Genomic DNA, 22261 nt, shown 5'->3' with positions numbered 1-22261 from the left:
AATATTCAAAAGGTGTGTTTTTTAAGGAGATTTATTTATTTTGAATTTTACAATTCCCCCCCTAATCTCTCTTCCCTTCCCCACCCCCCACAGAAGGCAGTCTGTTAGTCTTTACATTGTTTCCATGGTATACATTGATCTCAGTTAAATGGATCACTTATGTTTTTAGAGGAGATTCAGATTTCCAAATGTTTCATTTACTGTTCATTTGTTTCAGTTGTATCTGGTTCTTCATGACCTCATTTGTGATTTCTTGTGAAGAAACAAAAATGGTTTACCTATTCTTGATCCAGCTCATATTATAGATGAGGAAACTGAGGTAAACAGGATTAAGTGACTTGTCCAGGGTCACAAAGCAAGTACATGTCTGAGGCTAGATTTGAATTCTGGAAGATGAGTCTTCCCAATTCTAGGCTCTATTCATTGCACCAGAGAAGCATTGTAGTATAGAAAAAAGACTTGGTCAGAAGACCTGAGTATGGGACCTGCCTCAGTTTCCCCATTTATAAAATGAGGATAATAATATCACCTACTTCGCAGTTGTTGTCAAGCTAAACTGAGATATTTGGTAAAGTGCCATTGAAATGCCAGCTATCATCATCATCACTATTATTTAATTAACAGTTTGGGAAGTTCTCTCATGCCACTAACCCTTTGGATATATCAGATGGCAAGATTATGAGGAGGAGGGGGTCATTCATGCTATCATGATTCACCTACATCTTTGAATTTTTGTGTCTGTGTTACCTATAATTGTTTTTGGCGAATCTGTTGATTTTGCTCCCACTTTATTCTCATAAGTCTTCTTTTCACATGTCAAACTAAAAAGATTTCTTTTGTGTAATAGAGGCATGTGACTAGCTCTTTTGTTGGATGACTACTAGGTAGGTTCAAAAGGGGGCTACACAAAACATTGTTCTTTAATTTGGTAAATAACATTAATTCCATCCCTGAAATGGTTTCAGAAAGTGAAGATAAGTTTGGAGGGAGTGACAAATATAGTATCTGGTAATGATGTATTTCCCAGGACAGAATGAAGACTTTGGCTTTTTTTTTAAGGATGCTATCCAAAAATGAAAGATACTGAAATCCCTTCATAATCCCTGGAAGCAAAATGATGCTGGTAGCGTTCAAGACCCGGCAAAGACCAAATGAATGTTTGTTGGGAAGATGCTGGTCTTGGGATTCCAGGAGAAAACCTTTAAGATAAAATAATACAGAGCTTTACTGCCAAGAGAAATTTTCCCATGATGGTGTGCTACTCCCCCTCTTTCTAGAAAAGTAGAATCTTCTCAAATGTTCCCAGTGACACCGCATCATTCACATCATTGCTTCTTTTCTAAGCAGGGGAATACTTTATTTGCATAATTTAAACCTAATTTATTCCACATTGCGTTCATCTTTCGGAGTGCCATTTAAAAATGTTCCAGTTGTATATTATAAGAATTAAAAGAAAAACTATAGAAGACCAAAACTTTTCTGGAGCTAACTCGATTTCATATGGGAGTCCAAATGCAAATGGATTTAAAATTGGGACTCTTCTCCATAGATTTTTGAAAGGTTCACTTTGATTTAAATCATGTTTCTTTTTGAATATATATATCAGATAGGATTCAAAAAATATTTCCTCACCCCTTAAGGGGGGGGGGTGGCTAATGATTTCTTTGAAAGTCATATTTTGGTAACCTCAGTCATCTAATTTCTACCCAATACTCCCTTCATAGAGGGCTAGAATTTGGACATTTTATCATAGACCAATGGTAATTTGATGAAGAATAAAATGAATTTCAGATTGGAAATAAAGACTCTTGACTCCTAGTCCCACTACTGTAGTTAGCAGGCACCAACAGAACGGAAGCAGCTTGAGGGCAGGAAGTGTTTACTTTTGGGGGTTTGGTTTTGTTATTCTCTTAGTTTTGTAGTCTCATTTTCTAGCATATAATTGGTTTGTTTGATTCACATCTGTGATTTCACTATTATAGAAAACTTCCACTAAGTAAATTCCCTCCCTAGACCACTGCAGTACCCACCCTGCCATGTAGAGGCCACTGGATAGAGCAAGAAGTCAAGGAAACTCTACTCCTTGACTTCAAATCTGGCCTCAGATACTTGCTAGCTCTATGACCCTGAGCAAATCACTTAGCCCTGTTGACTTAGATTTCCTCATTTGTAGAATGAGTTTGAGAAGGAAATGCACACCCCTCCGGTATCTTTGCCGTGAAAATCCCAATGGGTCACTAAGAGTCAGACATGATGACATGACAGGTATATTATGTTGATTAAAGTGAAGTCACTTGCCTTAGAGTCTCACAACCTATGTAAGTCAGGGGTCAGAATGCAACTGAGGTCTTCCTGTCTCCAAGACAGGCTCTTTAACCCAAAGCATTCTGCCTCTCTACTTGCTGCATAGCAGATGCTTAATTAATGTTTCCTAAATTTGATTGGAATCTAACCAACCTGTGTCTGTTTCCTCATCTCCAAAATCAGAATATTATTGCATATGCTGGCTGTCTTACAAGCTCAGGAAAATCAAAAACATTTCTGCTTGTGAGAGTCCCTTGAGAAGAATAAGCTCTCATGGGGAAAGGAGCAGTAGGGTTGAGACCGGTGATTTCAGCAGCATGGAGAACTCTTCCCTAAACCACTAAGGATGATCAGCAATTATCTGGTAATTTGTAGCCAATGAGAGATGTCTCTCTAGAATGGTTCATGACAAGGGTGATTAAAGTCTTCTGTGCCAGAGGGAGGATATGAACTCAATTTCCTTAAACTCCAAAACCAGCTATTGTCCCATTCTAGTCATCATCAAGTTAAATATACAGCTATAATAATAGTTTAGAATTATAAAACATTTTACAGATTTTAAAGCCCTTTTATATAAATATATTTATTGTAAAGTTCTGAAAAGTGTCATGTGTGTATTGTGTATATGTGTATATGAATTTATATTATATATAAATTGATATTATCTACACATATGTGCAAATGTATAGATATATATGCAGGGCAGATAGGTGGTCCAGTCAGTCGTGCACTGCACCTGGAGACAGGAGAATCCAAATTAAAATCCCACCTGAACCATGATCTGGATAACCCTTGACAAGTCTCTTACCCTTGGCCTTAGTTTCTTCATATGTTGAATAAGTTGGAGAAAGAAAAGGAAAACCATTCCAATATCTTTACCTTTAAAAATACCAAAAGGAGTCACAGAGAGTTGGACAAGATTGGATAAAAACAAGATAACATGTATATATGCACATGAACATGAATGTGTTTTATTCATATATGTGTATATTTTATGTATATGTTTCATATATATAAATCCATGTGCATGCAAGTATTTTTATGTAAAAAAATGATACTTTAAATTTTGAATTTGTTGGTACCTATGTCAATGCTCATGAGACTGATAGAACATTTTCCAAATAAAGAAACTGAGGTTCAGAGAAGTCAAGTGTTAGGAAAGGTCAAGTAGCTAATAAGTTACAAAATCAAGGACATGAGCCCAAATTTCCTGACTCCAAATTCTATTACTTTTTCTACTCTCCTGTCCTTTGTTTAAGTCTGCGGTTGGTGGGAAGTCTCAGTGAGGAAACTTCCTCCACCAGTGAATATCTACAAGCGATATGCAACTTACCCTCTTCCAGAATTGCCTTGAGAAGTGACAGGTTCAATGGTTTGACCAGAGTAATGCAGCTTGTATGGGTAGAGGAGCAAATGGAGCTGAACTTTCTAGGTTCCAAGCTCCCTTCTCTCCAGCACTTACCAAGCTTGGGACCTTGGACAAGTCACTTAAACATCTGTGGGTCACAGTATTATTGCCATCAGGAAAATGAGTAAAATGAGAGGATTTGACTCAATGGCCTCAATCATCTCTGTCACTATGTCATGTTTCTTCCATCCTATGAAGAGTTTCAATTAATATAAATGTGTTTTTTTTCAATAATTATAATGATGATGATAGTTAACAATTCCAAAGCTCAGCCCTCTATTTATAGACCTCCTATGGACCAGGCACTATGCTAAGGGATATAACAAGTATGTAATTTGATTTGTACAACAACCCTGGGAGGTAGGCGCTATTATTATCCCCATTTTACAATCAAAAAAACTGAGACAAAGATAAGATGACTTCTCCAGGTTCATACGATTGGTCAAATCTGAACTCCAATTCACTGCACCAACTGGCTTCAATCCAAACAAGCATCTTGATCACATCACAGTCACACATCAGGATAAAGTTGTATTTACCGATGTAGGGTCCAAAATTCTCCATTATATAATAAAAGAAGCATAGGCAGAGTTCTGAGCCAATAGCATTTTATTAAAGATTCCTTGACCCTTTCTAATGAATTGTACTTCAGATCTCTCCTCTTTTTAAGATCTTAGTTTTGTAAAGCACAATACTAGATGATACAGAAGAAGCAAAGAAAAATATATAGTCATATTGGTTAATAGACCTATATCTTGGGGCGTCTAGGTGGCACAGTAGATAAAGCACCGGCCCTAAAGTCAGGAGTACCTGGGTTCAAATCCGGTCTCAGACACTTAATAGTGACCTAGCCGTGTGGCCTTGGGCAAGCCACTTAACCCCATTTGCCTTGCAAAAAAACCTAAAAAATAGACCTATATCTTGACATTCCAGGAGAATTTTCAGCTCATCCTGAAGTAGGTAAGCGAGAAGAAGATATTCAGTTATGGTCAGAGTTGATGGTCTTTCATTGGCCTCATGATGGACCCTGTAAACAGCGTCATCCATTGGTCAGGTGCTTATAGGACCCGTCAGTCAAATGCCATGGGACATTCCCTAGCAAAGGGATAACAAGGATTGCAGTAAAATAAAAATAGCTGGGAAACTTTCCATGCCATGGAGTCACCTCTGCCATGCTGAGCGTGGTCATTTACTCATCAGTCGTTGGTTAAGTAAGTGTATTCACTGCCCCTATGGAATCAAATGAATAATACTAATTGCAAATAAACCAGGGATCAAAGTAAGAAAAAAATAATCATTTCTCAAATTAAGTAAATTATTTAGTAAGCATCCTTCCTTTGATTATTAGAGAGACAGCTCATCCAGGATCACATAGACTCTATCTCAAAGGCAAGAATTGAACCTAGGTCCTTCTGGCTTCAAAACCATCTCTCTTATTTATTGCATGAACCAGAGAGAGATTGTTATGAAAGAAAAGGAAAAAACTATAGAGAATTGTCAGAGTTGTACCCATCTGCCCTTCTAAGCTGGGGGGGGGGGCTGAAGTCCCAGAAGGCCCCCAGCCAAGGGCCCCCACACTTAATCATTTAGTCAACAAGTGTTAATTAAACATTCAGTCTATTCCAGACAATGTGCTATGTTCTGATGGCAAAAAGAAATGCAAAATCACTGTCTCTACCCTCAAAGAGTTTAGTCTAGTAATGGAGACAATAATTAATTTGTGCTCTTTTTTCCCCCTCTCTCCTCTTTTCTCCTTTCCTCTCCTCATATTCCTCTTCCTCCTCTCCCTCTTTCCCCCTTCTCTTTCTATCCATATATGTATATATGCATACTATAAATATATATGTTTCTGTAAAAACTTTGAAAGTTCTGTTTCAATCGTAATAACACTTAACTGTGAGGTGTTTCTTATAAATCAGTCCCATGTTAAGGAACTCTGAGTTGTCCCTGCCCCCAAACCCCTTTTCATAATTGGAACTTCTTCCCCAAACTGTCAGCAAATGAGATGCTATGATATTATTGACACACAGCACATGAGATCCTATTACAGTCACCATCTCTTGTTGCTATGGTGATGGGAGCAGGCTTGCAAGCAAGCTCGCTGACAGTTGAATTGGAAGGAATAAGACAAACTCAGCCCACTTCCTGCATTAAATGAATTACATGGAAGGGGAAAGAAAGAAAAATTGCTAACCTTTAATCAACAGCTTTTCTGTGTGTGTGTGTGTGTGTGTGTGTGTGTGTGTGTGTGTGTGTGTGATTGTGTGTGTTTGTGTACATCGATGTCAAGGATTTACACTAGTGGGGGCCCTTGACTGGGGGCCTTCTGGGACTTCAGCCCCCCCCCCAGCTTGGAAGGGGGCAAATGGTACAAACTCTGGCAATTCTCAAAAGCTTCTTTTCTTTCATAACAATCTCTCTCCAGTTCATGCGATATTAGGCAACCACTGAGGCTTTTGTATTTCTGCCTTCAAAGAAAGCCAAAAGGCTACTGTTTGCAAGAAGACCTTCCAAGTCTAAGAAACGTTAAATAATCTCTGAATAACCTAAGTCCAATACCAGAGATCTCACCCAGCTTATTTCCTACTATGGTATAGGAAACAGTTTTCTTCTTTGGCTCAGCAGTGATGCCATCCCCAACCCCCTTGGAAAGGTGGCATTTCTGATACCTTAAGGCTTCACAACTATAGTAATATAAGAATGAAGAATACAAAGAGTCTTGATTCAAATTCCACTGGGATGCTTATTGGACCTCAATTTCCTTACATGTAAAATGAATAGATTTGACTCAATGACCTCCTAGGTTCCTTCCAGATCTTGCTGTTATGATATAGAACCAAAGGACATGAATTTAAATCTTGACTATCACTAGCTACCTTTTTGACCTTGGGCAAATCACTTAACTGCTCTCCATCTCAGTTTTCTCATCCACAAAACTGAGGAGTTTGGACCCAGTGGTTGCTAAGGTCCTTTTGGGATCTATTCATTTGGCCATGGACACATATCCCACCCTGTCCAAACTCTTCCTGAGTGACTTTGAGCAGTCTTTGTGCACTGAACTCATCTGATTTTCACTTGGAAATCTAAGAGATTATCACTGGACCCTCACTTGAAGCCTTTCCACTGTGGTAGAATTAACCAGAGCAGGTTTTTTTATGGGCCTGATCTCTGAGAGCCTTCTCCCCCATCAAGATAACTCCAAACCAAATAAGACTTCTACAGTTTTTTTTTTTACTATCACAATTGCAGAACTCACATTTGTATATCACTTTCCAGTTTAGCACACACTTTCATAAAGATTATGGAACAGACTTCAGAGCTATTTTAATCCAAGCTTCTAATTTTACAGAAATTTTATAAGAAATTGAGGCAGAGAGTGGTTAAGTGACTTGCACAAGGTCATGCAAGTAAGTTATGGGATTGTAGAGTTAGAACTAGAAGAGACCTCAGAAGTCATCAATCTGACCCCTTAATTGTATAGGAAACTGAGGCCATAAATATTGTAAGCCCCAGAGATGAGACTTGCTTACCTCACAGTGAACTGATGATGGAGATATACCAAGAATCATTTTATAGATGAGGACATAAACATTTCTAGAGACAAGTTACTTGGCTGAAGTCATATGCAAGGCAGAACCAATATTCCAGTCATTTCTATTCCAAGTCCAGGATTCTTTGATTTTAAATTTCTTTTTCTATTGACAGGCATTTATTCTCTCTTTCTCCCACTGACTCCCACTTTGCTAAAGTAGCAGTGGTGGGATTTAGCTCATGGAAGCCATCAGGTTTTTATTTAAACAGGGTAATTATTATATTGAACAGGTGGACAATTTGGATTGCAGCCCTTCTTTTTTATTCTTGAAAAATTCAGTTGGCAGCTAATTTCAGGTGGGGGAAATGTGGAAACATAAAAACTTTTCAAATAAATATGATCCCTCAAACATTTCTTTATTTTATGCTATGTGCAAGACATATACAGGTGACAATGGATAGATAGCTAGACAGATGGAGACAGATGATAGAGACAGACGGACATTTTAGATAGATGAAGAAATGAAAGAAAGAAAAAAAGAATGATAGATGGTTGGAAGGATGGATAGATAGATGGGAACGATAGAGACTGGCTTCAAGAAGCTCATGCTGTATACAATGTTATAATATCTATAAAGACAATATACTTAACTATTATTTAACCGTTATTTATATGGTGCTCTAAGTTAAGTGAATCAAAGTGCCTTATGTATGATAACTCATTTGATCCTCATAAGAACTCTGTAAGTTAAATACTATAATTATTCCTGTTTTTTGATTAGGCCACTAAAGGTGAGACGAATCAAGTGACCTATTCTGGATTCTATATCTAGTATGAATCTAAGTCAGGACTGGAATTCAGGCAAAGACTTTATTTGCCTGACCATCCAGCTTTCTGGTTGAAGCAATGAGCCAATGGATGAATAAACAAAAATAAATTCAAAATGTTATGGAGGAAGTGGATGGTACTAAAAATAGAGGGAGGCGGACGAAGACAGAGAAGACTTTGAAGAGAAGATGACCTGAACTGGACCTGAAGGAGGATAGGACTCTGAGGAAGGAGGCTACCCTAGTCATGGGGATAGTTTGTGGAAATGCCAAGAGGCAAGATAGAGGATGAACAGTTTGCAGAAAAGCCATTCTCTATGAAATATCAAGTGAATGAAGACTAAAAATTCAGTCAGAAGGGTAGGTCAGAGTCAAATTGTGGTAGGCCATAAATATCAGGCTGAGGAGGTTATATTTATCCTAGGAACAATTTGTTGTTATTGCTCAATTGTTTCAGCCATGTTCAACCCATTTGGGGTTTTCATAGCAAAGATATTGGATTGATTTGCCATTTCCCCCTCCAGGTCATTTACAAATGAGAATTAGAGGCAAACAAGGTGAAGTGACTTACCCAGGGTCATACAAATCAGATTTGAACTCAGGAATATAATTCTTCCTGATTCCGAGCCCAGAATTCTATCCACTGCAATGCCACCTAGCTGTCCACTCTACCTAGGGGCAATAGGGAGCCATTAAAGGTTTTTGACCTGGAATGAATAGGGCAGAAGGAGTGGTGATATAGTTCCACGAGTAAACCTCTTAAAGGTGTTATCTTCTCAGTTGTGTAAAAAATGCATAGACAAAGGGAGAGTCTGGCAGTCTATGGACTGATTCCTTAGTTCATAAAATCTTTGAATAAAAATTTCAAATTTCTTAGAAATACTTCTGGCATATTTGAAGAGTGGGGCAACTCAGAGAGGTAAGTTTTCCATTTTGTATTACAATGGCAACTTCCCTCATCTCAATTTAAATATGCCTCCGTTACAGCATTAGAAAGTAAACAGAAATTTCTGGGGAATTTTGTGAAAGCTCAAGATGACATACAAAGACCAGAAGAAGACAACAAAGAAAAATGTTTAGTAACTGAGAAATGAATAATATATATATATATATATATATATATATATATATTTACAGTACTATATAATATCAACTCAAATTTTAAAACACTAAAAACAGTCCATAAAAGATAAAGAAAAAATTAGGAATTCTCTTCTAGTTTTCAGAGATAGACAAAAAAATTTTACATGAATTTTTCAGATTACTAGGGGCACTGTGCCTCTAACCCCTGAGATGTGGAAGGAATAACTGGAGTTGATGATAATAAAATAACGTTTGATTGTTCATTATCAAGATAGGCCTAACAGAACAAGAGTAAATGATTCAATGACCCGGAATTATGGTAAATATTTTATGACTTGGTCATGTAATTCTCCAGTTATTGCCTCCCATGTTAAAAAATGTCAGTTCCTATCCAAGAATCCCTTGGCGTGGTTTCTTGGCTTCCTTCAACATCAGTCAGGATGTGTTTCAGTGAGATCATTGTTTCCCAGCTGCAGCGGACATATCTGAGTTGATAATGAGTATCTTGCACTAGTGTTTTGGTCTAGACTCTGCTTGCCTGGCAGGCAATATGGTTCAGTGGGCAAAGCACATGACAAGAAATTCTGGGCTCAATCATTCAAGTCCATTGTTCTAATAATCAATGAACAAACACTTGTTATTACTAATATCATTTACAGTCATTTAAGGTTTGCATAGCAATTTTACCAGTATTATCTCATTTGATACTCTCATAATCCTATGAAATGGGTCCTACTATTATTATTATTCCCATTTTACAGAAAAGGAAACAGACTGATCCTTGCTCAGGATGCTACGATAAGTAAATATCTAAGGAAGGATTTGAACTTCAATAGTAGTAATTTTTGTTCTTCCACATCAGACCATGATATCAGAAAAGTGTTGTTATGACTGGCACATAAGCTTGATTACAATAAGGGGGCATTAGGTCTTCCATACACTTCATTCAGTTGTGCCACTAGGTCCCTGACCACCTCTTAGGTGCCAATACTATGCTACATGTTAGAGAGATAAGTATAAAAATAAGATTCTCCCTTTTCACAGGGAGCTTACTTTTGGGGGGAGGAAAGAAGATGAATACACATATGTAAATACAAATTATCTTATAAGTAAGCACAAAATAATTTGGAGGGTGAACAGAAAAAATGGGGAAATTAGGAAAGATCTATTATCGAGATGTAGTGCAGCTTTAATCTTTAAAGGAAGCTAAGGGTACCAAGAGTCAAAGGTAAAGCAATGGACCATTCCAGGAATGATGCCCGGAGATGGGAAATGGAACCTTGTTTACAAGGAACAATGAGTAAATCAGTTCTGCCACTCAGAATATGCAAAGGGGGAGTGATTGTCAGATCTGCTGGTGAATTTAATCCCCACAACAATCCTGTGATCTCAAGCATATTAATAACCCCTTAAATCTCAGTTCCTCCTACTTACTAAAGATAATGATACATTATGTGTATAAAAACTTTTGAGAGCACATAGCACAACCTCCTTAGTCTGCTAAAGGTTAAGTGAATTGTCTAAGATCATCAACCTAGTAAGAAGCTGAATTGGAATTAGAATTTGGGTCAACTCACTTCAGTCACTTGTGAGCTCTCTATTACACCACCCTGTTCTTATTAATATTCTATTAATATAAATGTTAATATTGGAATTAGGGTTAATCTATATTCCATAATATTGGAATCAGAGAGACATCTACGTTTTCCAACCCCCTTTAATTCCAGTGCTTTCCGTTTTTTAGTTGCCCCCTATTTGTCTTATAAATATCTCAATTGTGTATCATTTAGATTATCAGCTCCCTAAGGGCAGGGACTGAGTTTTTCTTCTTTTTGTAGCCTGGGTGCTTAGTATAGAGCATGAAACATAGGAAATACTTAATAAATATTGACTGATTGGATGGATGGATGGATGGCTCTGAAGCCTTCTAAGTCTTAACCTATGATCCTCTCTGGATGTCAGTTTACTGAGGGCTTGAGCTTCTTGCCTTTTGAAGTCCTATCTACCTTGAAATTAAAGTTTTTTCACTGGTCATCCCATATGATGGATACGTATGCATGTGCACCCCTCTAGCTCTTGCCATTAGATTTCATCCTTAAGAGCTCCAAAATGCTGAGTTAAATCATTTTGTTTCTTGCTGGGGACAACATGTGAACTAGACAACTCTTTGGCTGAGATTACTTTAGTTAACCTCTTTCTGTCTTTTGTCATTGTCACCCAGCCAGTTTCAGGGGGAGCCTTAAGGCTTTCTCCCCCCTTACTCTTTGTTCCTATGAGCTGCAAAGTATTGTCAGATGAATCTCCAACAACATTTCTTGCATCTTTCCCTTTTTCTGTACTCTACTTGCCTTTACCCTAAGTCAGGTCCTCGTACCTTCCTCCTGAACTAATGATCACCTAATGGCTTCCCCTTGGGCTTTCCCTGTTTTCAATTTCGGCCAGTTCTAATCCATCTTCTGCACAGCAGCTGCCATATTAATGTTTCTAAAACACATGTCTAACCATTTCCTCTACTTCTCTAAAACCATCAAGAAAATTGAGAAGCAAAGTGACTTGCCAAGGTCATATAGATGGTAAGAATTGGTGGTAGAATTTGAACCTTACTTCTGCGGTTTCAGAGTTAGGGATCTTTGCATTGTACCAGGCTAATTGCATTGAATTAAACCAAGAGTCAAGTGTCTACAGAGTTGATAAAATCGGATTAGCAACTTATGTCAGTGGAAGAGAAGTAATGGGGGAAAAAATAAATTAAATGAAGAGTTTCTAATTAGCCAGGAAGTGGGTAGAGGTCTCTGAACATTAGCAAAGAGAACCTTACTCTGAACAAACTGCCTACTTCTCCCTAGCTGTGTTCTGGGCTGAGCTAGCTAGTGCAGAAGAATTTTCTTTGTCTTTCCTCTTTCCTTCCTTTTTCTTTAAGGTTTTCGCAAGGCAATAGGGTAAAGTGACTTGCCCAAGGTCACATAGCTAGGTAATTATTGTCTAAGGTGGGATTTGAACTCAGGTCCTCCTGACTCCAGGGTTGATGCTCTTATTCACTGTGCCACTAGCTCCCTCCATGTCTTTCCTTTCTAAAGAACAACCATTTGCTTCAGTTCTTTCTAGCAATTTTGTCCTTCTTTCCCTGTGCCCCAATCTATCTTTTACTTGTGTCTTTTCTTCTTGAGAAGGAGTCTGGCTTAATGGATAGGACTCTGGGCTTGGAGTTTTAAAGATGGACTTCACTTCTACCTCAGACACTTGGTAGTTTGGTGAATCTACTAGTCCCTTAATTTCTTTTTTTTTAGGTTTTTGCAAGGCAAATGGGGTTAAGTGGCTTGCCCAAGGCCACACAGCTAGGTAATTATTAAGTGTCTGAGACCGGATTTGAACCCAGGTACTCCTGACTCCAGGACCGGTGCTTTATCCACTGCGCCACCTAGCCGCCCCAATCCCTTAATTTCTTTGAACCTCACTCTCTTCATTTGAACTATGAGGGGATTTGAGAAAATAAGTTTGGCCTTTGAAAAGAATACTGACTCTAAAATCAGCCTATTGGGATTCAGATTTGACCTCTGCTATATATGTATTACCTGTGTGATCTTAGAGAAATATTTAGCTTCATCTAAAAAAAGAGAAGCTTGTTCATGATGAGGGTAGTCCAGTGAAAAGAAGAATGACTGGAGTTAGAAGATATGGTTTCATATCCCAAATTTGGTACCAAAACCGGTTTGACTTTGGACAAATCACTTTAACTCCCTGGGCCTCAGTTTCTTGTGCTGTTAAACTAAAGGCTGGACTCGATGGATCCAAGGACCTTTCCAGCTTTAAATCTATAATCCTATGATCTTTCTTACATGAGTTTCCGAAATGTTCGACAGAAAAGCACCATGTTGTTTTCAAAGATTTTCCACCAATACTACAACCTTGTTCTTTTCTCTTTGCTCTGTTCCTTGCCAAACATCCTTACAGTTCCTCTCCTGTGTTTCTAAGCTCTTGCTGCTTGTAGCTGCTTCTCAAAACCATTTGTCGATCCTCCTACTCGCCCTATCTGTTCTCTTTTGCTCAAATCCTGTTGATATGTTCACAAACAAAATTGACACTGTTTCAAAAAAGCAGACTTCCCTTCCTATTCTTAATCTGTTTCTCTAAATCTATTCACTTCCTTCTGTTGCTAGTAACTCAATTAGTTTGACCCTAAAGCTTATTTGATCTTTTCCCCCTCTTTGGTTCTCCCTCAGCCTTCTGTTTTTCATTCTTTATTTCAGAGGCATTCCCCCACACACACACACCCTCAATTTATTTAAACAGCCTCTTCCATAGAAAAAATCTGCCTTTTTCCTCACCGCCTCCATCATCTCTGTTTCTTAGATTCCAAAGTTCCATGGGTTTTCCAGTATCTATGCTTTATCTGATGGTGTCTTTCATTCTCAAATAGGATCAAAATGAAATCACTATGTAAGGGTCCAGATACCATGGTCTGAGTGTGACTGATCAGACCAATAAGGAGAGAAAGAGACAGAGACAGAGAGAGAGAGAGAGAGAGAGAGAGAGAGAGAGAGAGAGAGAGAGAGAGAGAGAGAGAGAGAGAAGGAAGGAAAGGAGGGAGGGAATGTAGATATGTATAGATAGCGGACTGAGAGCTGGGCAGCCTCATGTACTTGTCTGTCTAATCATCAAATCTTTTGACTTTCTGCCTCAGTTTCCTCACCTATAAAATAATAATGATAATAATAGCACTTCCTCCCAAAGTTGTTGTGAGGATTAAATGAAATATTATTTGTAAAAGTGATTTGCAAAATATAAAGTTCTATATAAATGTCAAGGATGATTATTAAACTCCTGGCTCTTTAGATGCGACCTCTGTGACCTTGGGGAAATCATTTCATCTCTATGGGCCTCAGTTTATTTTAATCAGTAAATCATAAAGAAGCTACTAGTCTGTATTGCAAAGGGAATTTCTTCCCCTGTAATCTCTCTATGCTAAAAATGACAGGTATTGAGAAAAGCAAAATATACCAAAATATTTATGGTTGTACCATACTCCCTCCTCCCTCCTTTCTTTCTTCCTTCCTTTTTTTTCTTTGTTTTTTTGTTTCTTGCTTCCTTTCTTTTTTCCTCCATCTCTTATGGTAGGAAAACATATAATAGCCAAAAAGAAAATCTGTGAAGTGAAATATCTGATGTGGCATATAGCTTCTGTGAAGAGAATCCCAATATCAGAAGCACCAAGTTAGATCTGAAAGGGATCTGGAAGGGATATTAGAAGGCATCTAGTCCAAGGCCTCCATTTTAGAGATAAGAAAGTGAGGTCCAAGAAAGGGACTGGTGACTTCTTTTTGCTGCATTCTTTGCATTGCTTTACTCTGATGTAGGAAGAAGTTCCCTGGCTCAGCGGTCAAAAAATCCAGTACTTGTGTTACCACAGGACCAAGCACAAATGCCCCCAGAACTGGAGATTCAGGCTACATGAATCATATCAAGATGTATTTGGTACTGCTAGTTCTGTTTTGCCCCAAAGGCAAAAGTTTCTGGTTCTCTCTGACCTTTAATTCCCTTTCAATCAGAGTTTCTCCTTCACTAAGCCCCTTAAAGCTATCAGACACAGAATTCGGTGCTTTAATCTGTATAAATTTTCACACAAGTTGTCATCCTTGTTTTCAGTTTCTTAAGTTTTCTATTTTTATTTGTTACTGTCCCTGCCTTAAGGTAAATGTCCACATAAAGGCAATGAGGGCTTTGGAGTCCTGGCTCCATAACCAATTGAGACCTTGGAGAGCTCCTTATCCCTCTTCTTCCAAAAATTGTGGCTAATCATACTTGCACAATAGTGTTGTGAAGATTGCATAACACCATTCTCTGCGGTAATCAAGTTTTAGCTCTGCTTGGAGATGAATTAAAAAGAAGGGGGGGGGGGGAAGGGGAGGTGATTATTTCCTATTGAAGGGCTAACTCATTTAGGGATCATCCCTTAGCTTAGACACATAGCTATCCAATCTTTTAGCCCTTCTGGTCACATCACCCAACAAAAATTTGGCAGGCGTCACATATAGAATTTAATATTTATGTGACTACAGTGTAATGTATATTACCAATGATTATAATAATAAAATAGAATAATGCCACATGCAGCCTACCATCTGTGGGTTAGACACACCTGCTTAGATTATCAAAGATTCAGAATTGGAAAGAACCAAACCGCTCATTTTTCATTCGAGGAGACTAAGTCCTAGAGAACATAAATTTCTTATCCAGGGCCATATAGTTCTTAAATGTCTAAAGTGAGATTTAGCATGAGGTCTCATTGACTTTCTGCCATATCTTTCCAAATAAGAGGATGAGGACAGCTAGGTGGCACAGTCGATAGAGCACCAGTCCTAGAGTCAGGAGGAACTGAGTTCAAATCCAACCTCAGACACTAAATAATTGCCTAGCTTTGTGACCTTGGACAACTCACTTAACCCCATTGCCTTAAATTAAAAAGTAAAATTAAAAAAATAAGAGTATGTAATTCAAACTCATGATCACATAGAACAATAGATTATCAGTCTATGATTTTAGCTCTCTGACACTCCATGAGTAGCCCTTTTGCATGATCTCTTGGATACTGGCTCTCTTTGAGTATTATCTGTTTGGTTTTTTAATTGTCAAGTTAACAGTCATTTCATTATTCAAAAAAAAATTCTACAAGAACCAGTGAACTTTTATTAAATTTATTTATGAAATAATCATGTATGTGTATATAACCATGTATATGTATATAAAATCCTTTGAAATCTTAAGTGCAATATAAATTATTCATAATAGGCATTATGATCATGATCATCATCATCATCATCACACAATCACTGGTCGTAGCCCTTTTCAGGACTATATAAAATTGTTAGTATTACAGGCTCTGTCAGCATCCACACACATACAGACAGACAGACTTACACACACATACCCATACACATACACACATCTACACACACAAAGTCACCACAAAGGAAGAGCATGAGACTGAATAAATCTCTTCAAAATATGGTTTAGAGAATCCTAGGCTCATAAATCTAGGGCTAAAAAAAAAACCCTTAAAGATGATCTCTTCATTTCACTGATAGAGAACCGATTAAGTGATTTTCCAAGGTCATCCAAGATGTAAATAGCAGTTTATAGAACTGCTCTTTGCACTGTACCTTAGTACCGTTACTGGTTTACCCAAAAGGTGAAGATCCTGCAATCTCTGCGACTTTGAATTTTCCTATGAATCTCTGAATCCCCCCCCCCCCAACAATCTCCTTAAGGTTCCTAAGTACATCATTCAATGTTTTATTGTCCCTAAACATTCAAGCAATGTTGTCTACTTGTTTGCTATTTTTAAAATACTGTTCTTGCCTTAAAGGGCCTTACAACCTCAAAGAAATAGTATGTGCATGTGGAGACATACGCAGGCAAAAAGGATGATTCCAAATGTTTGGAAGGCAGAGGAGTAGGGGAAAGGATAAGATGTTCTAGGAGTACCTCACTATGCCAGAGATTTAATCCCAGGAAGGGCTGCTAAAATATCTGCATCTGACTATTTAAACCATCTCAGAGCTACTCTTTTAAAAAGATAATAAAGAAAAAAAAGATAAAAGACTCTTTTAGATGGTTGCTCTAACAGCTTTTCTATCAGTTGGGCTATGCTAAGACCATATCAGAATTCCTCCTGATTCTTCTGATGATGTAATTACGGCCTATTTTAGAAATTCAGGTATCCAAATAAAACCAAAGAAAATGGTGGAAGTGGATTTATTCAGTTAATAGGATTTTATGTGGGAAGGGAACCTAGAGATCATATCATCCAATGCCATAGTATGACAAAGGAAGAAACAGTAACCCAGAGAGGTAACTTTTGATTAACCCAAGCACACCCAACTCAAAAGACTTTACTGGAATTCAATGACCCCAAATTTATAACATTTTTCCATTATACCAGACTGTCCAGGTGAATGTAGATCAAGTGCCCACTAGGTAGGACCTTTTATCTTACTAAGTATTATGGGAATACATGTGACAGACCACTGCAAAGACAGAAATAGGTAGATAGATGGACGGACGGGTGGATAAATGGATGGGGAGATAGATGGAAAGAAAGAGTCAGACATGTATTTTGTACATGTGTATATGTGAGACAGAATGAGAGAGAAGCTACCCACATCAAACATTTAGGGGAAAAATATAAGAGAAAGGAAAGAAAAAGCATATATATTAAGCAACTATTATGTTCCATGCTCTGTACCAAGCAGTTGAAAAATATTTCTTTCAGTCAGCTTATAGTAAAACATAAGAAAATGTTCACTTGAATAGAATAAAAGCTAAAATAGGAATGATAACTGCTATGCATAGTAAAGAAGTGAAGGGAATACTTTGTGGCTGAAATTAATATAGAAAAGCTCTGAAATAAACAGTTGACTCCTCTGAGCCTCAGATTACATATCTGTGAAATGGAGTCATTGAGACTTACAACTACAGTTTACAAGATTATTGTGCTCATCTTTTAAAGGTTCACTGAAAGCAGCCTTGGTACAACTCCAGTTTTAACTGACAGAGACACAGAAATACTATACAGGAGGGAGGGAGGAATGAAGGAAAGACAAAAAGACAGAAAGGAAGGAACAAAAGAAGGAGGAAAGGAAGGAAGAATTCCAAATTTCATGATACCAGATCTCTTACTCTATTCACTTTGCCACCTCACAGCAATAAAAAAAAATAGCATTAAGTATTTTCCAAGACAGCATTTAATATGTACAGCTTTATATGAATATCAGGGATCATTGATTAAATATTTAAAGAGATATGCAAATTGCTTAGTGGATGGGGAAATCCCTCAGCTTGGGAGCAGATTAGAAAAGGTTTCATGAAGAAAGTAGCATTTGGTTTAGGTCTTGCCTTAGAGGTTGACTTTTCAAGAAGTGGAGAAATTTTGAAGTGGAAAGGAGAGCAAAGTGTGATGACAAAGACTTTTCAAGGTGAAGGGAGCTCACCCTAGGTGGCTTCAATCTTCTTATGAAAGTAGGAGGCCCTGTCACCTGCTTAGAATGACGGAGGTGGAGTGGTATTGATGACTTGGAGTGTCAAAAAGTTTTAGAAAGGTTGTTGTGGGTAAAAACATAGGAGAGCAACCAGAGATGAATAAATGGATTGCCCAGCTGAATTCAGATTAATTGTAGCATCCAATCTTAGCCCTAAATATTAAGATGAAATAAATTTTTCTCCCTTTTAACAGTGAAATGGGGGACTATGGCTAAATAATGATGTATACCTTGTAGTCAGTATTTGCCTATATTTCTTGGTTAGTAGGTAGAGTTCACTGGAAAGCAGACTACCTTGAGAAATATAAGAAATATAAGATCATAATCTTATAGATTTTCCTTAGTGTGATATCTTCAGACATAAAAATGATACAACCCCCTCAATTTACAGAAGAAGAAATAGACCTGAATAAATTAAGACTTGTTCGAGGTCACAGAGGTCATAAATGACAAAAGGTGGAATTTGAATTCATGACCTGACTCCAACCAGAGCTAACTTCTTTTTCACTCCACACTGCTATTAAGTTGAAAAAATCAATAAAACAATCAGTCAACTGTCATCAAGCATTTATGAAGCTAAGCTCTGGATTAAACAGAGACAAAAATGAAAATATTTCTGTCCTCAAAGAGCTTACGTTCTGACTAATAAGACTATATATGTATATGATGTATGAACTAACATAATCATAACATAGTTTTGAGAGGAAGGGCACTAGTGACTAGCAGAATCAAGAGTGGTTTTTGGGTACAACATTAAAAATAAAATGAGAAGGTTGGTATGCCCCACTAAGTCTAATAAGGTCAAGTCCCATGAATCAAAGCTAAGGAGTTCAGCCTTTCTCCTTTAAGCACTGGAGAATCATTGAAGGTTTTGAGTTGGAGAGTAAGAGAATTGGACCATGCAGTTACACTAGTCATTATTTCTTATAATTGGAAGGTTTAATTTGACTTAAAACCATAGGGAATAGGAATTTGTCTCTCATTTTTAGAAACATACCAGGCTATGCAGCTCATTTTGCCTGGAAATTCTTGAGAGGCAGATAGAATGGGGAAGTAGTGTGTGAATCGTCTCCAGATACTTGGAGTCACACTTTACTCTATTGAAAGAAGGCAGGAAAAATCAGTCAAGAAATATTATAGTATCTGCTGTATACCTTCATTGTGCTTGGTGGATACAATATAAATTCATCTAACATACATTTATTAAACACCTACTGTCAGAGATTCAGAGAAAAAAATAAAACCCATCTCTTCCTGCAAGAAAATAATTGTATTGGGGGAGACAAAATACCTATACAAATATAACGCTGAATTCTATAAAACATAAATACAAGGTAGTTGTGGGAGGGAAGACCCTAGCAGCTAGGGGAAAAGGCTTCCATATAGATGGTGATATTTTAAATCTGATTCTAAGGGACAATGATAAGAAAAAAATTCTTTTCAGAAGTGGGGGACAGGATGGGGTAAGAGAACAGTGATACATCCAATTTGACTAGACTAAAGAATTTTGGAAGAGGAATCATTTATAATAAGGCCACGTTGTGAAGATCCTTAAGTACCTAATAGCAGACTACTATACAATTATATCTAAATGCAGGTATATAAGTTATATATTCTTCCTCAATATATACTTCATATATATTTATATGTATATATTCTACCTCAATATATAAAATGTATATACTAAATATATCTAAATATGCTATGAATATAGAAACAGCATATTGAAATTACATGTGTGTAAAGATGGAGTAAAATACTATCTTATTAAAAAAATAAAATAAAATACTATCTTATTATAAATTACATATATATGTATTTTATATATATATATATATATATATATATATGTTTATATTTTGGTATTGTTCAACACTTTTTGACCCAATATGAGGTTTTCTTTTCAAAAATATTGAAGTGGTCTATCATTTCTTCTCCAATTCATTTTAGAGATAAAAAAATGAGATAAGTGACTTGCCAAGTTCATATAGCTAGAAAGTATGCAAGTCTTCCTGGCTCCATGCCTACCTTCTATTCACTATGCCATCTATGTACTATTTTATCTAGCTATCTAGCTATCTACCTCTCTCTCTCTCTCTCCCACACACACAATGCATATATAAATAACATTTGTACTTTCTCACACAACATATATGAATATCTATTCATTCTCAACATATATTTTTATGAATGCATATAGGGATGTAATATACATCCTGAACAGGTCACCTGAATAGACAGTGCACTATATAGTTGATTTGAGTGGTCTTAAAAGGTAGCCTAACCATAACATCTCTCTCCTTCCATCCTTACCACCAGACCTGTTGAATTACTAGGAACTGCCATTATTATTAGAATTTCTAATTTATATCTAGAGGGCAGGAGAAGACTTCGATCCAGGAGCCTACCTGCCTCAGTTCCCTCATCTGCAAGATGAAAATATTAATGGTATCTTTTCCCCAAGGTGGTTGTGAGAATAAACATTTGCTAATCTTTACATCTCAGGGCTGGCTATTCTTAAGAGGGACAGAGCTGTAATCTAGTGTTTGAAGGGTCTTTGGAAGTCATCCATTTCTTTCCTCATGTAGAAAGCCCCACAACAACTTTCTACTCGAATATGTCCCATGAAGGGAACTCACTACCTACTCAAACAGCCCATTTCCCTTTTGCAATTTTCCTTTAGACTAAACTGTCTTTTCAGTTGACAAAGTGCAACTCTCCCTTTAAAGTCCTTCCGGTACTTTTAGCAGCTCTAATGTTACCTAAGCCTCCTTTTTCTCTAGGTTAGACCTCACTCAGCAGTTCCACCAATGAAATCTTGTTAGGGCATGAGGTCCAAAGCCCTCACTGTCCTACTCACTCTCTTTTGGATGATTCAAATTCACCAGTGTCCACAATCCTATAGAGCAATTTGGAGCTATGTCTAAAGGGCCATAAAACCATGCCTACCCTTTGGCAGTACTACCGCTAGGTCTTTCTTCTAGAAGAGATAAAATAAGAGAAGGAAAGAATCTGTATGTACTGGGATATTATAGCGACTCTTTTCTAGAGATGGGGAGCTGGACATTGAAGGGTTGGAGAATGGCTTAACAAATTGTGGTATGGGATTGAAGATGAAATTCTGTCCTGTTATGGGAAATGATGAACAGGATGCTCTCAGTGAGAAACTACATGAGCAAGTTCAATGGGAAACGCACTGGATACAAAGTAAGCAGCAATGTTGCAGCATGATCAGCTATGAATAACCCTTCTTTCCTCAGTATTGTTGTGGTCTCAAGAGAACTCTGAAAGACTATGGAAAAAGTGCTATCCATCCCAAAGACAGAACTGATGGTGTCCTGAATATAGGCTGAAGCATACTTTTTTTTCACATAATTTTTCTTGGCGTCTCTCTGTTTTGTGGGAGGGGGATTATATTTACTTTTACATACATGACTATCTGTAGTAATGTTTTTCATGACTACACATTTTTAATCTATACTAAGTAACTCACTTTTTTCAGTGAGGGGAAGTGGGGTGGGAAGAAGGGAGAGAATTTGGAACTCGAGGTTTTGGAAGTAAATGCTGAAACTCATTTTTACAAAGGTATCTGGGGGGGGAATACAAAAATATTATTATTATTTTTTAAACCATCAAATTTATCAGTACCCTTCTGAAAATCCCTTGCCTCTATCTGTGATCTGACCAGAACATAGGCCAAAAAGAATATAATGGACACAATCTGTGATCATATTAATTAGTCTTTTGGGCTGCCATTTCACATTGTTGATTCATATTAAACATGCCATCTACTGAAAGCCTCCAGATCTTTTTCAGACAACCCACTCTTTAATCCGGCTTCTCCCATCATTTAACTGAGAGATTAATTTTTTCAAACCCCAAATGAAAGATTTTCAATCTTCCATTATTGCATTATATCTTATCTGATTCAGTCAAATTGTTTTGGGATTTTTATTCTGTTATCTAAGTTACTTGAAAATCATTTTCATCTTTGACCTTTTTCAAGGGGTTGAAAAAATGTTTATGAAACAGGGACAAGCACACTCTTCAGAGGGCACCCTACTGGAACCTT

General features: G+C 37.4%; 1 protein-coding gene across 1 annotated transcript in view; it reads left to right on the top strand.

Annotated features, from left to right (window-relative positions):
- The window catches only part of ANKS1B (ankyrin repeat and sterile alpha motif domain containing 1B), a 1440110-nt gene that overhangs the window by 893784 nt on the left and 524065 nt on the right, over positions 1–22261 (top strand). The window lies entirely within an intron of this gene.

Source organism: Macrotis lagotis, chromosome 2 (assembly GCF_037893015.1).
Source record: "Macrotis lagotis isolate mMagLag1 chromosome 2, bilby.v1.9.chrom.fasta, whole genome shotgun sequence".
Lineage (NCBI taxonomy): Eukaryota > Metazoa > Chordata > Mammalia > Peramelemorphia > Peramelidae > Macrotis > Macrotis lagotis.
Note: the sequence above shows the minus strand (reverse complement) of the source record. Positions and strands in the feature narration are given on the sequence as shown.